Source organism: Rattus norvegicus, chromosome 10 (assembly GCF_021556685.1).
Source record: "Rattus norvegicus strain SHRSP/BbbUtx chromosome 10, alternate assembly SHRSP_T2T, whole genome shotgun sequence".
NCBI lineage: Eukaryota > Metazoa > Chordata > Mammalia > Rodentia > Muridae > Rattus > Rattus norvegicus.
Window position 1 is genome coordinate 7714644 of NC_141543.1, and position 12309 is coordinate 7726952.

At 42.8% G+C, this 12309-nt stretch overlaps 1 long non-coding RNA gene across 1 annotated transcript; it reads left to right on the forward strand.

Moving 5' to 3' along the window:
- Window positions 1-5699: 5699 nt before the first annotated feature.
- Window positions 5700-11188, forward strand: LOC148002738 (uncharacterized). The gene is made up of 2 exons (XR_015631394.1): window positions 5700-5815; window positions 8607-11188. It is a non-coding gene; the product is annotated as an uncharacterized LOC148002738 (long non-coding RNA).
- Window positions 11189-12309: the final 1121 nt, after the last annotated feature.

Sequence of the window (12309 nt, forward strand, 5' to 3'; positions counted from 1 at the left end):
TAATAGGTATAGAAGAGAGTGAAGACTCCCAGCTCAAAGGACCAGTAAATATCTTCAACAAAATCATAGAAGAAAACTTCCCTAACCTAAAAAAAGAGATACCCATAGGCATACAAGAAGCCTACAGAACTCCAAATAGATTGGACCAGAAAAGAAACACCTCCCATCACATAATAGTCAAAACACCAAATGCACAAAATAAAGAAAGAATATTAAAAGCAGTAAGGGAAAAAGGTCAAGTAACATATAAAGGCAGACCTATCAGAATCACACCAGACTTTTCGCCAGAAACTATGAAAGCCAGAAGATCCTGGACAGATGTCATAACGACCCTAAGAGAACACAAATGCCAGCCCAGGTTACTGTATCCTGCAAAACTCTCAATTAACATAGATGGAGAAACCAAGACATTCCATGACAAAATCAATTGACTATGTCTTTCCACAAATCCAGCCCTACAAAGGATAATAAATGGTAAAGCCCAACATAAGGAGGCAAGCTATACCCTAGAAGAAGCAAGAAACTAATTGTCTTGGCAACAAAACAAAGAGAAGAAAAGCACACAAACATAACCTCACATCCAAATATGAATATAACAGGAAGCAATAATCACTATTCCTTAATATCTCTCAACATCAATGGCCTCAACTACCCAATAAAAAGACATAGATTAACAAACTGGATACGCAACGAGGACCCTGCATTCTGCTGCCTACAGGAAACACAGCTCAGAGACAAAGACAGACACTACCTCAGAGTGAAAGGCTGGAAAACAACTTTCCAAGCAAATGGTCAGAAGAAGCAAGCTGGAGTAGCCATTCTAATATCAAATAAAATCAATTTTCAACTAAAATTCATCAAAAAAGATAAGGAAAGACACTTCATATTCATCAGAGGAAAAATCCACCAAGATGAACTCTCAATCCTAAATATCTATGCCCCAAATTCAAGGGCACCTACATACATAAAAGAAACCTTACTAAAGTTCAAAACACACATTGCACCTCACACAATAATAGTAGGAGACTTCACCACCCCACTCTCATCAATGGACAGATCATGGAAACAGAAATTAAACAGAGACGTAGACAGACTAAGAGAAGTCATGAGCCAAATGGACTTAACAGATATTTATAGAACATTCTATCCTAAAGCAAAAGGATATACCTTCTTCTCAGCTCCTCATGGTACTTTCTCCAAAATTGACCATATAATTGGTCAAAAAACGGGCCTCAACAGGTACAGAAAGATAGAGATAATCCCATGCGTGCTATCAGACCACCACGGCCTAAAACTGGTCTTCAATAACAATAAGGGAAGAATGCCCACATATACGTGGAAATTGAACAATGCTCTACTCAATGATAACCTGGTCAAGGAAGAAATAAAGAAAGAAATTAAAGACTTTTTAGAATTTAATGAAAATGAAGGTACAACATAGCCAAACTTATGGGACACAATGAAAGCTGTGCTAAGAGGAAAATTCATAGTGATGAGTGCCTGCAGAAAGAAATAGGAAAGAGTATATGTCAGGACCTTGACAGCACACCTAAAAGCTCTAGAACAAAAAGAAGCAAATACACCCAGGAGGAGTAGAAGGCAGGAAATAATCAAACTCAGAGCTGAAATCAACCAAGTAGAAACAAAAAGGACCATAGAAAGAATCAACAGAACCAAAAGTTGGTTCTTTGAGAAAATCAAGAAGATAGATAAACCCTTAGCCAGACTAACGAGAGGACACAGAGAGTGTATCCAAATTAACAAAATCAGAAATGAAAAGGGAGACATAACTACAGATTCAGAGGAAATTCAAAAAATCATCAGATCTTACTATAAAAGCCTATATTCAACAAAACTTGAAAATCTGCAGGAAATGGACAATTTCCTAGACAGATACCAGGTACCGAAGTTAAATCAGGAACAGATAAACCAGTTAAACAACCCCATAACTTCTAAGGAAATAGAAGCAGTCATTAAAGGTCTCCCAACCAAAAAGAGCCCAGGTCCAGACGGGTTTAGTGCAGAATTCTATCAGACCTTCATAGAAGACCTCATACCAATACTATCCAAACTATTCCACAAAATTGAAACAGATGGATCACTACCAAATACCTTCTTTAGCCACAATTACTCTTATACCTAAACCACACAAAGACCCAACAAAGAAAGAGAACTTCAGACCAATTTCCCTTACGAATATCGATGCAAAAATACTCAATAAAAGTCTGGCAAACTGAATCCAAGAGCACATCAAAACAATCATCCACCATGATCAAGTAGGCTTCATCCCAGGCATGCAGGGATGGTTTACTATATGGACAACCATCAACATGATCCATTATATAAACAAACTGAAAGAACAAAACCACATGATCATTTTATTAGATGCTGAGAAAGCATTTGACAAAATTCAACACCCCTTCATGATAAAAGTCCTGGAAAGAATAGGAATTCAAGGCCCATACCTAAACATAGTAAAAGCCATATACAGTAAACCAGTTGCTAACATTAAACTAAATGGAGAGAAACTTGAAGCAATCCCACTAAAATCAGGGACTAGACAAGGCTGCCCACTCTCTTTTTTCCATCAGAGGAAACATATTTCTAATGTTGATAAACTCAAAATTATTTAGAAATGCTGCCAACCAATTAAAGTACTGAAAGACCAAGTTCCTAATTCAGTAACAGTAGTAAAAAAAAAATTCAAATGATAATATATTCACTGGTGGCCACGAACTTGAATACCCTACTTATTCAATATAGTTCTTGAAGTTCTAGCCAGAGCAATCAGACAACAAAAGGAGGTCAAGGGGATACAGATTGGTAAAGAAGAAGTCAAAATATCACTATTTGCACATGATATGATAGTATATTTAAGTGATCCCAAAAGTTCCACCAGAGAACTCCTAAAGCTGATAAACAACTTCAGCAAAGTGGCTGTGTATAAAATTAACTCAAATAAGTCAGTAGCCTTCCTCTACACAAAAGAGAAACAAGCCGAGAAAGAAATTAGGGAAATGACACCCTTCATAATAGACCCAAATAACATAAAGTACCTCGGTGTGACTTTAACCAAGCAAGTAAAAGATTTGTACAATAAGAACTTCAAGACTCTGAAGAAAGAAATTGAAGAAGTCCTCAGAAGATGGAAAGATCTCCCATGCTCATGGATTGGCAGGATTAATATAGTAAAAATGGCCATTTTACCAAAAGCAATCTACAGATTCAATACAATCCCCATCAAAATACCAATCCAATTCTTCAAAGAGTTAGACAGAACAATTTGCAAATTCATCTGGAATAACAAAAAACCCAGGACAGCTAAAACTATCCTCAACAATAAAAGGACTTCAGGGGGAATCACTATCCCTGAACTCAAGCAGTATTACAGAGCAATAGTGATAAAAACTGCATGGTATTGGTACAGAGACAGACAGATAGACCAATGGAACAGAATTGAAGACCCAGAAATAAACCCACACACCTATGGGTACTTGATTTTTGACAAAGGAGCCAAAACCATCAAATGGAAAAAAGATAGCATTTTCAGCAAATGGTGCTGGTTCAACTGGAGGTCAACATGTAGAAGAATGCAGATCGATCCATGCTTATCACCCTGTACAAAGCTTAAGTCCAAGTGGATCAAGGACCTCCACATCAAACCAGATACACTCAAACTAATAGAAGAAAAACTAGGGAAGCATCTGGAACACATGGGCACTGGAAAAAATTTCCTGAACAAAACACCAATGGCTTATGCTCTAAGATCAAGAATCGACAAATGGGATCTCATAAAACTGCAAAGCTTCTGTAAGGCAAAGGACACTGTGGTTAGGACAAAACGGCAACCAACAGATTGGGAAAAGATCTTTACCAATCCTACAACAGATAGAGGCCTTATATCCAAAATATACAAAGAACTCAAGAAGTTAGACCGCAGAGAGACAAATAACCCTATTGAAAAATGGGGTTCAGAGCTAAACAAAGAATTCACAGCTGAGGAAATCCGAATGGCCGAGAAACACCTAAAGAAATGTTCAACATCTTTAGTCATAAGGGAAATGCAAATCAAAACAACCCTGAGATTTCACCTCACACCAGTGAGAATGGCTAAGATCAAAAACTCAGATGACAGCAGATGCTGACGAGGATGCGGAGAAAGAGGAACACTCCTCCATTGTTGGTGGGATTGTAGACTGGTACAACCATTCTGGAAATCAGTCTGGAGGTTCCTCAGAAAATTGGACATTGAACTGTCTGAGGATCCACCTATACCTCTCTTGGGCATATACCCACAAGATGCCCCAACATATAAAAATGTCACGTGCTCCACTATGTTCATCGCAGCCTTATTTATAATAGCCAGAAGCTGGAAAGAACCCAAATTCCCTTCAACAGAGGAATGGGTACAGAAAATGTGGTACATCTACACAATGGAATATTACTCAGCTATCAAAAACAATGACCTTTATGAAATTCTTAGGCAAATGGTTGGAACTGGAAAATATCCTGAGTGAGGTAACCCAATCACAGAAAAACACACATGGTATGCACTCATTGATAAGTGGCTATTAGCCCAAATGCTTGAATTACCTAGATGCCTAGAACACATGAAACTCAAGAGAGATGATCAAAATGTGAATGCTTCACTCCTTCTTTACAAGGGGGAACAAGAATATCCTTCGCAGGGAATAGAGAGGCAAAGATTAAAACAGACACAGAAGGAACACCCATTCAGAGCACACCCCACACGTGGCCCATACATATACAGCCACCCAATTAGACAAGATGGATGAAGCAAAGAAGTGCAGGCCGACAGGAGCCAGATGTAGATCAGTCCTGAGAGACACAGCCAGAATACAGCAAATACAGAGGCGAATGCCAGCAGCAAACCACTGAACTGAGAATAGGACCCCTGTTGAAGGAATCAGAGAAAGAACTGGAAGAGCTTTAAGGGGCTCGAGACCCCATATGAACAAAAATGCCAAGCAACCAGAGCTTCCAGGGACTAAGCCACTACCTAAAGACTATACATGGACTGACCCTGGACTCTGACCTCATAGGTAGCAATGAATATCCTAGTAAGAGCACCAGTGGAAGGGGAAGCCCTGGGTCCTGCTAAGACTGAACCCCCAGTGAACTAGACTGGTGGGGGGAGGGCGGCAATGGGGGGAGGGGAACACCCATAAAGAAGGGGAGGGGGGAGGGGGATGTTTGCCTGGAAACCGGGAAAGGGAATAACACTCGAAATGTATATAAGAAATATTCAAGTTAATAAAAAAAAATCACTGGATTCACACAAGACACAAGCAATAGAGGATATGTAAGTGTGTTCGGTCTCAGTGTACCATTTGAACTTGTCCTAGAGTTGGACATCCCTGAAACAAACATGGCAGAGGGCTGTGGGTTCTCTCTGTGTGATTTCTTAAAATTTCATGTGAAATCTAAAATGACCTCAAAATACGGGGAGTTGGTGAATGCGCACACCATCAACCAAGGTTCAGAGCAGACAACTTGATTGGCCTGGGGTGGGTGTGGACTTAAAGTAGACAGCTAGGGCTGAGAGTCACTGTCCACTTTGGTTGTAGGGTGAGCATGGATGTGCAGGCCTTGTTCAGATCAATCTGGACATGCTGGGTTCTTCCAGGTCTGGTATTAATCAATAATCTGTTACTTTCTCTGTCATTTTCCACCTGTAGAGGAATCTAGATTGGGCACCTTGTGGCACATTGAAGGCCCCTGGGTCTCTGTCATCTACCGCCACTGCAGGATCTATGTCTCGCTCCAAGGGGGCTGTCAAAGAGTCCCAACCCAGGTGAGTCGTGACTCCTGGGCTAGCCTGTAAAACAGACCTTTCTGGGCCAGAAGGTGGGCTGGAATGCTATTCTCTGTCATCTATCTATGACCTGCAAGGAAGAGAGATGTGGAACAGTTCTTGGGATAAAAGCTGAGGGCTTTATGAGTTGAAAGCTCAGGTCTGCTCTAAATATGCTCCCTCAATTTTCTGGACAGCTTCCTGACCCTTAGCTTCCTGCAACCAAATTCCTTCCCCTGGGGCCTTGGTTATTCCCCCTGCACAGTGGGCACTTTGTAATTCATCCCAGGACATTTTCAGATGAACAAATTATTTGCGATGGCCCTGTGCATCACTGTCAGGCAGAACACCTTACCTGGCACAGTCTGTCACAGAGCAAAGGCATTACTATGCACTTAAATGAGTGGCCAAAGACTTCCTTCATCTGCATCTTTGTCCATGGCTCTATGAGGCAGTGCCCTCATACAGTATAAAGACCTGGGTTTTTTAGAGAAGAGCACATACCAGGCATGAAAGCTGCATCTGACCCATGCTGTGAATAAACTGCAGGTAGATGTCATCAGTTAGATTATCCTTTTCTACAAGCAGGCTCTGGGGGGCCACTGCTGATGGTGCTTGTGTGTGTTGTCACCACCATGAGGACCAAAGTCCCCAGGGCTTGGGGACTTTGATTTCTGTTGTCTTGCTGTAGGTTGACTGTAGGCAAATCATTCACGTAGGTGCCATTATTTCCCAACCTGTAAAACCTTGCTTTTCTCCCTTCCTCCCTTCCTTCCTTCCTTCCTTCCTTCCTTCCTTCCTTCCTTCCTTCCTTCCTCCCTCCCTCCCTCCCATCCTTCCTTCCTCCCTCCCTCCCTTCCTTCCTTCCTTCCTTCCTTCCTTCCTTCCTTCCTTCCTTTCTTCCTTCCTTCCTTCTTCATGTGTACTGTGCACATGTGTGTGGACACATACCTTCAGGTACATGTCACCAGAGGCTGATATCAGATGTCTTCCTCAATCATTTTTCCAGTTAATAGCAGGGTCTCTCCTCGAGTGCAGATCCAGCTGTTTCAACTAGTCTAGCTAGCTAGTTTGTCCCAGAGATCTGTCTCTGACTCCTGAACACTATGATTATAGTCAACTGCTACACCCACTGACATTTACATGGGTGATTGTCTTCATCTCACTCTTGCACAGCAAGCACTTATCCGCTGAGCATCACCCCAACTCCTGATTTCTAGTCCTCTCCTATAGCCTCCAGCCAACATGTTAAGTGTTTATGTAGATATCAGCCACAAAGGTTAATAATGTCACCTTTTTGTTTTGTTTCAGACCAGGTACTTAGCCCTGGCTGGCCAGGCACAGACTATGTAGACCATTCCTTGCATTCAAATATCTGCTTTCCTCCTGAGTCTGGTCTTAAGGTATCAGACACAATGCTGCATCCTCCTCTTCCTCCTCCCTCCTCTTTTCCTTTTCTTCTTTTCTTGTGTCTCACTGTATAGTTCAGACTGGCTTCAGACTTGGAATCTTTCTGCCTCTGTTTCTTGAGTTCTGGGATCACAAGCCTGTCCCACCAGACCAAGCTATGCATTAGGCTACTTCACAGTGCTAAGTAATATTCAGGAAAGGCTATGGGCCAACCCATAGGCACTGTAGTGCAGTGGTGGGACACTTACTCAGCATGCGCAAGCCCTTTGGTTAACTGCCCTGTACTGAAAAATGTAAGTATGATGATAAAATTTATGTTATGTGTATTTCTTGCTTAAAATATTTTAGCAAAAGACATTACTGGAAATATTGCTCAGTGAGCAAAATGTCTGGTATATACACATGAGAACCCAAGTTCTGATCCCCAACATCACAAAAAAAGCTGGGCACAATGGCATGCACCTGTTATCCCAACTCTGGAGAAGCAGAGACAGAAGGATCTCTGGGGCTTATTGGCCAACCAGTCTAGAAGAATCAATGATCCTCAAGTCCTGTGAGAGACCCTGTCTCAAAAACTAAGGTGGAAAGTAATCGATGAATACACCCAAGATTGAACACTCCCTCCCCCTTCCCCTCCCTCCCTCCCTCCCTCCCCCCTTCCCTCCCTCCCTTCCTCCTGAGTGTGTGTGTGTGTGTGTGTGTGTGTGTGTGTGTGTGTGTGTGTGTGTATGCACCCCACCTCCTCTTTACGGTACCAGGCTTCATCTGAAGGATGGTGGGAATTAAGACCAATTAAGTATGTGGTACAGCACCATATGAATGATGGGGAACCTACTGATCAAGATATACACACTTTAGGAAAAGAACACACTATTACTTAGCTGCCACACATGTGAAATTAGTGTTAAACATCAAGCATGGTATTTTTATAGCAAAAAACAAAGTGAGATAAAGAGTCTAGATTGACTTTTGCTACAGGAAAAGGAACATGGCAAAGAGATTCTGTGGCATGGGCTGTGGGTGAAGAATTAGGACCTGGATTGCAAAAAGGGGGTCAAGGATCCCCTAGAGCCTGCTCAGAGCGCAGGAATGTCCCTTCCGTTTCCAACTTCCTGCTGGTCATTCTACTGGTGGATAGACATATTTTAGGTCATCTTCCTGGCCAATACATTTGTATAGCAGATGGCCTGATAGTCTTGTTATGAAGGCCTTGGTCTGAACTGTTTCCAGGGCTATCCAATTGTCTTCATCTGTGTGTTCCTGAAGCAGGAACAGATTCATCCATGGGGAGCCTGGGGTCAGGACAAGGTCCTGGCAGAAGCGATTCAGGGTCAGAACAGGCCATAGCATAACTCCCACCTCCACTTCCTCATCTCCACAGTACCAGGCCTCACCTGAAGGATGATGGTGATTAAGGACCACAGTATGGTGCAGCCCCACATGGGTGACGGAGACCCTCTTACAGAGACCATCCTCGGTTGCCAACTGAAGCTGCAGCAAGTTCCAGCCAAGGAGGATTTCCTGGCCTCTGTCCTGCCCACAATGCCCACCTGCCAGATAATAGGAGGGTGAAAGGCCCACACCAAGCTGGTCTGCTCCAGTCTCTAGAGTTCATAGATATAAAAGGTTTTTTCTTCTTTTTTCTGCCGGAGACTTATCCCTCTTCTCACCATTCTTTAACCCTGGCCCCTTCAACACAACCATCCATCAGTCTATTCCACCTTCTATCTGGGCATTCTCTAGCTTCTCCTCCACCAGGCATTTTTGCCTCTTGCCTTTGCTCTATGCTCTAGCCTCCTCCTCAATCACTCTCTATCCTTCTAGGCATACTTTTCAATTACTCCACACCCCATTTAATTCGTGACTCCTCCTTCATGCTCTTATCCTTTCTTGTACCCATTCATCAAGTCATCAATTTTCTTCATGCACTCCAAATCTTTCTTTCTAGTCATTCCACACCATATCCATTCATCTTGTTCTTTCCTATGCCCTAGCTTCCCTCATATATTCCTCACCCATCGTTCTATGCAGCCCAACATGCCCCTTATTAGAAGACATCAAGGGAAATGAAGGCCAGTTAGGGGAAGCCACCCACAGAGGCAAATCTGGGCAGAAGAGAATCCCAGTCAGTGACTGCTAGCTGGGAAGCTCAGAAACCGAGGTAGGAGCCTTGACTTGGATCCAGGTGCTCACAAGTGTGTATTGGGAAAACACTCACCTCCCTCTGTATATCTTTAGGGACATACCCTGCACAACCAGTGGCAATTCTGGTGAGTGTCCCAGGCCAAAGTCCTAGAACTAGACCTTTTCCCCATAAGGCTATGGAGGCTGGGCTACATAGATGGACCATCTCCATGGGGCCTGGGGTAGGTGGGCATGGATAAGAGAAGCTGTCCCCCCAAACTCCTCAACAGTGCCTTGCCTCTCAGAGCCTCAAGCTTCTGAAATATACTAAAACAGCAAAACAGTATACAAGAATGTAATAGTATAAAGCACACCTGGCACTACAACAAAGCACATGGATTTACTGGTACAGAGTACACGCAGATGCAATAATAGAGCACTACTCACTGGTATATTAGTACAGAAGTGCACATGATTGAGCCAGTGTATTGTACTACTACAGATATGTTCATGTATGTACTAATAAAGAAGTATGCATGGGTTTACTAGTAGAGAAGTACTTATGGATGTAGTTGCACAACTTTATACATGGATAAACTATTATACCCAAATACACAGGTGCAGTATTACAGAAGTAGATATTACCATACCATATAGGGACATTTGGGAGTACTAGTAAACAAACACCCAAGGAAGTCCTAGGCAGGAGTTACACATAGATATATGCCCGGAGAACTGCACTTGGATGCATTAGTATAACACCACACACTTATCTCTTACTAAAGCACTGCACATTAGTGTCTTAGCAAAACTAGAAGTGCTACTGCCATTATTACAGAAGTACACAGTAATATCAGTGTAGAGCACTCTACATCCTCACTATGTTTAAGACTGTATGAAGACATTCATGTGTAGTGCTATAAGTACAATCGTGTCTACTGCTTTCTAGTACATCCATGAACAGTGCTGTTCCAGTATGTTTGCATGTACTTCAGGAGTATCAGTGTTTGCTTCTGTACCAGTACACCCATGTGCACAGCTGTAGTAGTTTATCTTTCTTATCTCTGTGCTCTTGTCTAATACTTACTTGTGAAATGACCAAGGGAAGTGGGGGAAAGAAAAGAGGGAGATAGCTTGGATAGACAGAGAGGAGGGAGTATGAGGTGAGAAACCTGAGATATGAGAGTGAAGTATATGAAAGAAGGCACACAGGAGAGAGAGGGGAGTGTGAGAGAGGGAGAAAGAGAAGTGAGAGGAGAGAGAAGAGAAAGAGAAGAGAAAATAAAAGAGGAGAGAAGGCAGGGAGAAAGTGAAAACAGAAAGATTGTGGAGTGAGGAGAGAAATGAGGGAAAGAGAGTTGAGGAAAAAAAGAGAGGGCATAGAGAGAGGAGTGAGAAAATGAGAGGGGAGGAAGAGGAGAAAGGAAGAAAAGGGCTAAAGGAGAGAAGAGAAAGTGGCAGACTCTCCTAAAATACATAAACAGTGAGTGCTAAGTTACAAGTGTGAGTCTCTCACAATACATACATGGCAAGTTCTGGGCTATAGGTGTCAACCTGCCACAGCACATGCCATTGGTATTCTGTCTAAGCTCCACCCCCACAATTACCTGGTAACAACCAGGTATGCTCAGCCCCACAGTTGCCTGGCAACAGCCAGCTGTGCCTGACTATATAAGAGGCTGCTTGCCCTCTCTCTTCCTCTTCTCTCTCTTACCCCTTCTTGCTCTTTGTTCTTTGCTGCTCTTGCCCCTTCCCTATCACCCCCCTCCATGTGCCCCGTGGCTGGCTGCCTTTCCTCTCTTCTTCTACTCTTCTCTCATTAAACCTCTCCACGTGGAACCATGGTGCCTGAGTGTCTTTTGTCCTAGCACGGACCAAGATTTAAAACCTAACACATGTACCCTGAGTGCTGGCTTATGGGTGTGAGCCTCCCATTGTACATTCATGAATGCAGGGTTATTAACATGAGCTTCTCTCAGAATGCACTGAATTACAGGTATGAGTGTCCCACAGTACATTTATCCTGAGTGCTGGCTTACAGGCCAGTGCTTCACAAAGTACCAGCACTATGAGTCCTGCATTGCAGGCATGCATCTAAAGATCATGGTGCATGATTGCTGGATTACAAGCATGAGCTTCTTGCAGAACATGCACCATTAGTGTTGTGTCTATAGGCAAGAGCTTCCCACAGTTCATGCACATGAATTCAGAGTTCAATGAATGAGCCTTGCAGAATTTGAATCATGAGTGCTGTGATTTTGGCAAAAGTAAATATACTGCTACTGAAGCTTAATCTGTTGTGCATTTATCACAAAACAGCCATATTTACTTATTACAGGTTGAAGTTGTCTGAACCAGATCAGCAATGTGTACATGTTTGCTGAGGTTTTGTCTTTTGCTGTTTATTGTAATGCTAAGTGCTGACCCCCAAGATCTGGAGTCTGCATGTACCTTCTGGGAACCTACCCCCAGATAATTCTTTTTTTTTTTTTCGGAGCTGGGGACCGAACCCAGGGCCTTGCGCTTCCTAGGCAAGTGCTCTACCACTGAGCTAAATCCCCAACCCATCCCCCAGATAATTCTGATTGGTAAATAAAGATGCCAGCAGTCAATAGCTGGAGAGAAGAGAGAGAGATAGGCAGGGTTTAGGGGAGAGGAGAGAGAGGAGCCACCATCAAATAGTAAGAATGTGCAGGGGAGAGAGAGAGAGAGAGAGAGAGAGAGAGAGAGAGAGAGAGAGAGAGAGAGATTGAGACTATGGGATAGGAGAATACCCTGGTGTTCTGGGTCAATGTGGTCCAGAGGGATGACTAATTGGAATTAAGAGAAACCCAGATGAAACATAGTAAGTAATAATGGGGTTATTGATAGGAGGTAGATGCTGTAGGGGGAGGAGCTGATATGTCAATAAAGACAGCAGAAGCTAATCACTGGATGAAGATATAGAGGTGGAATTTCCG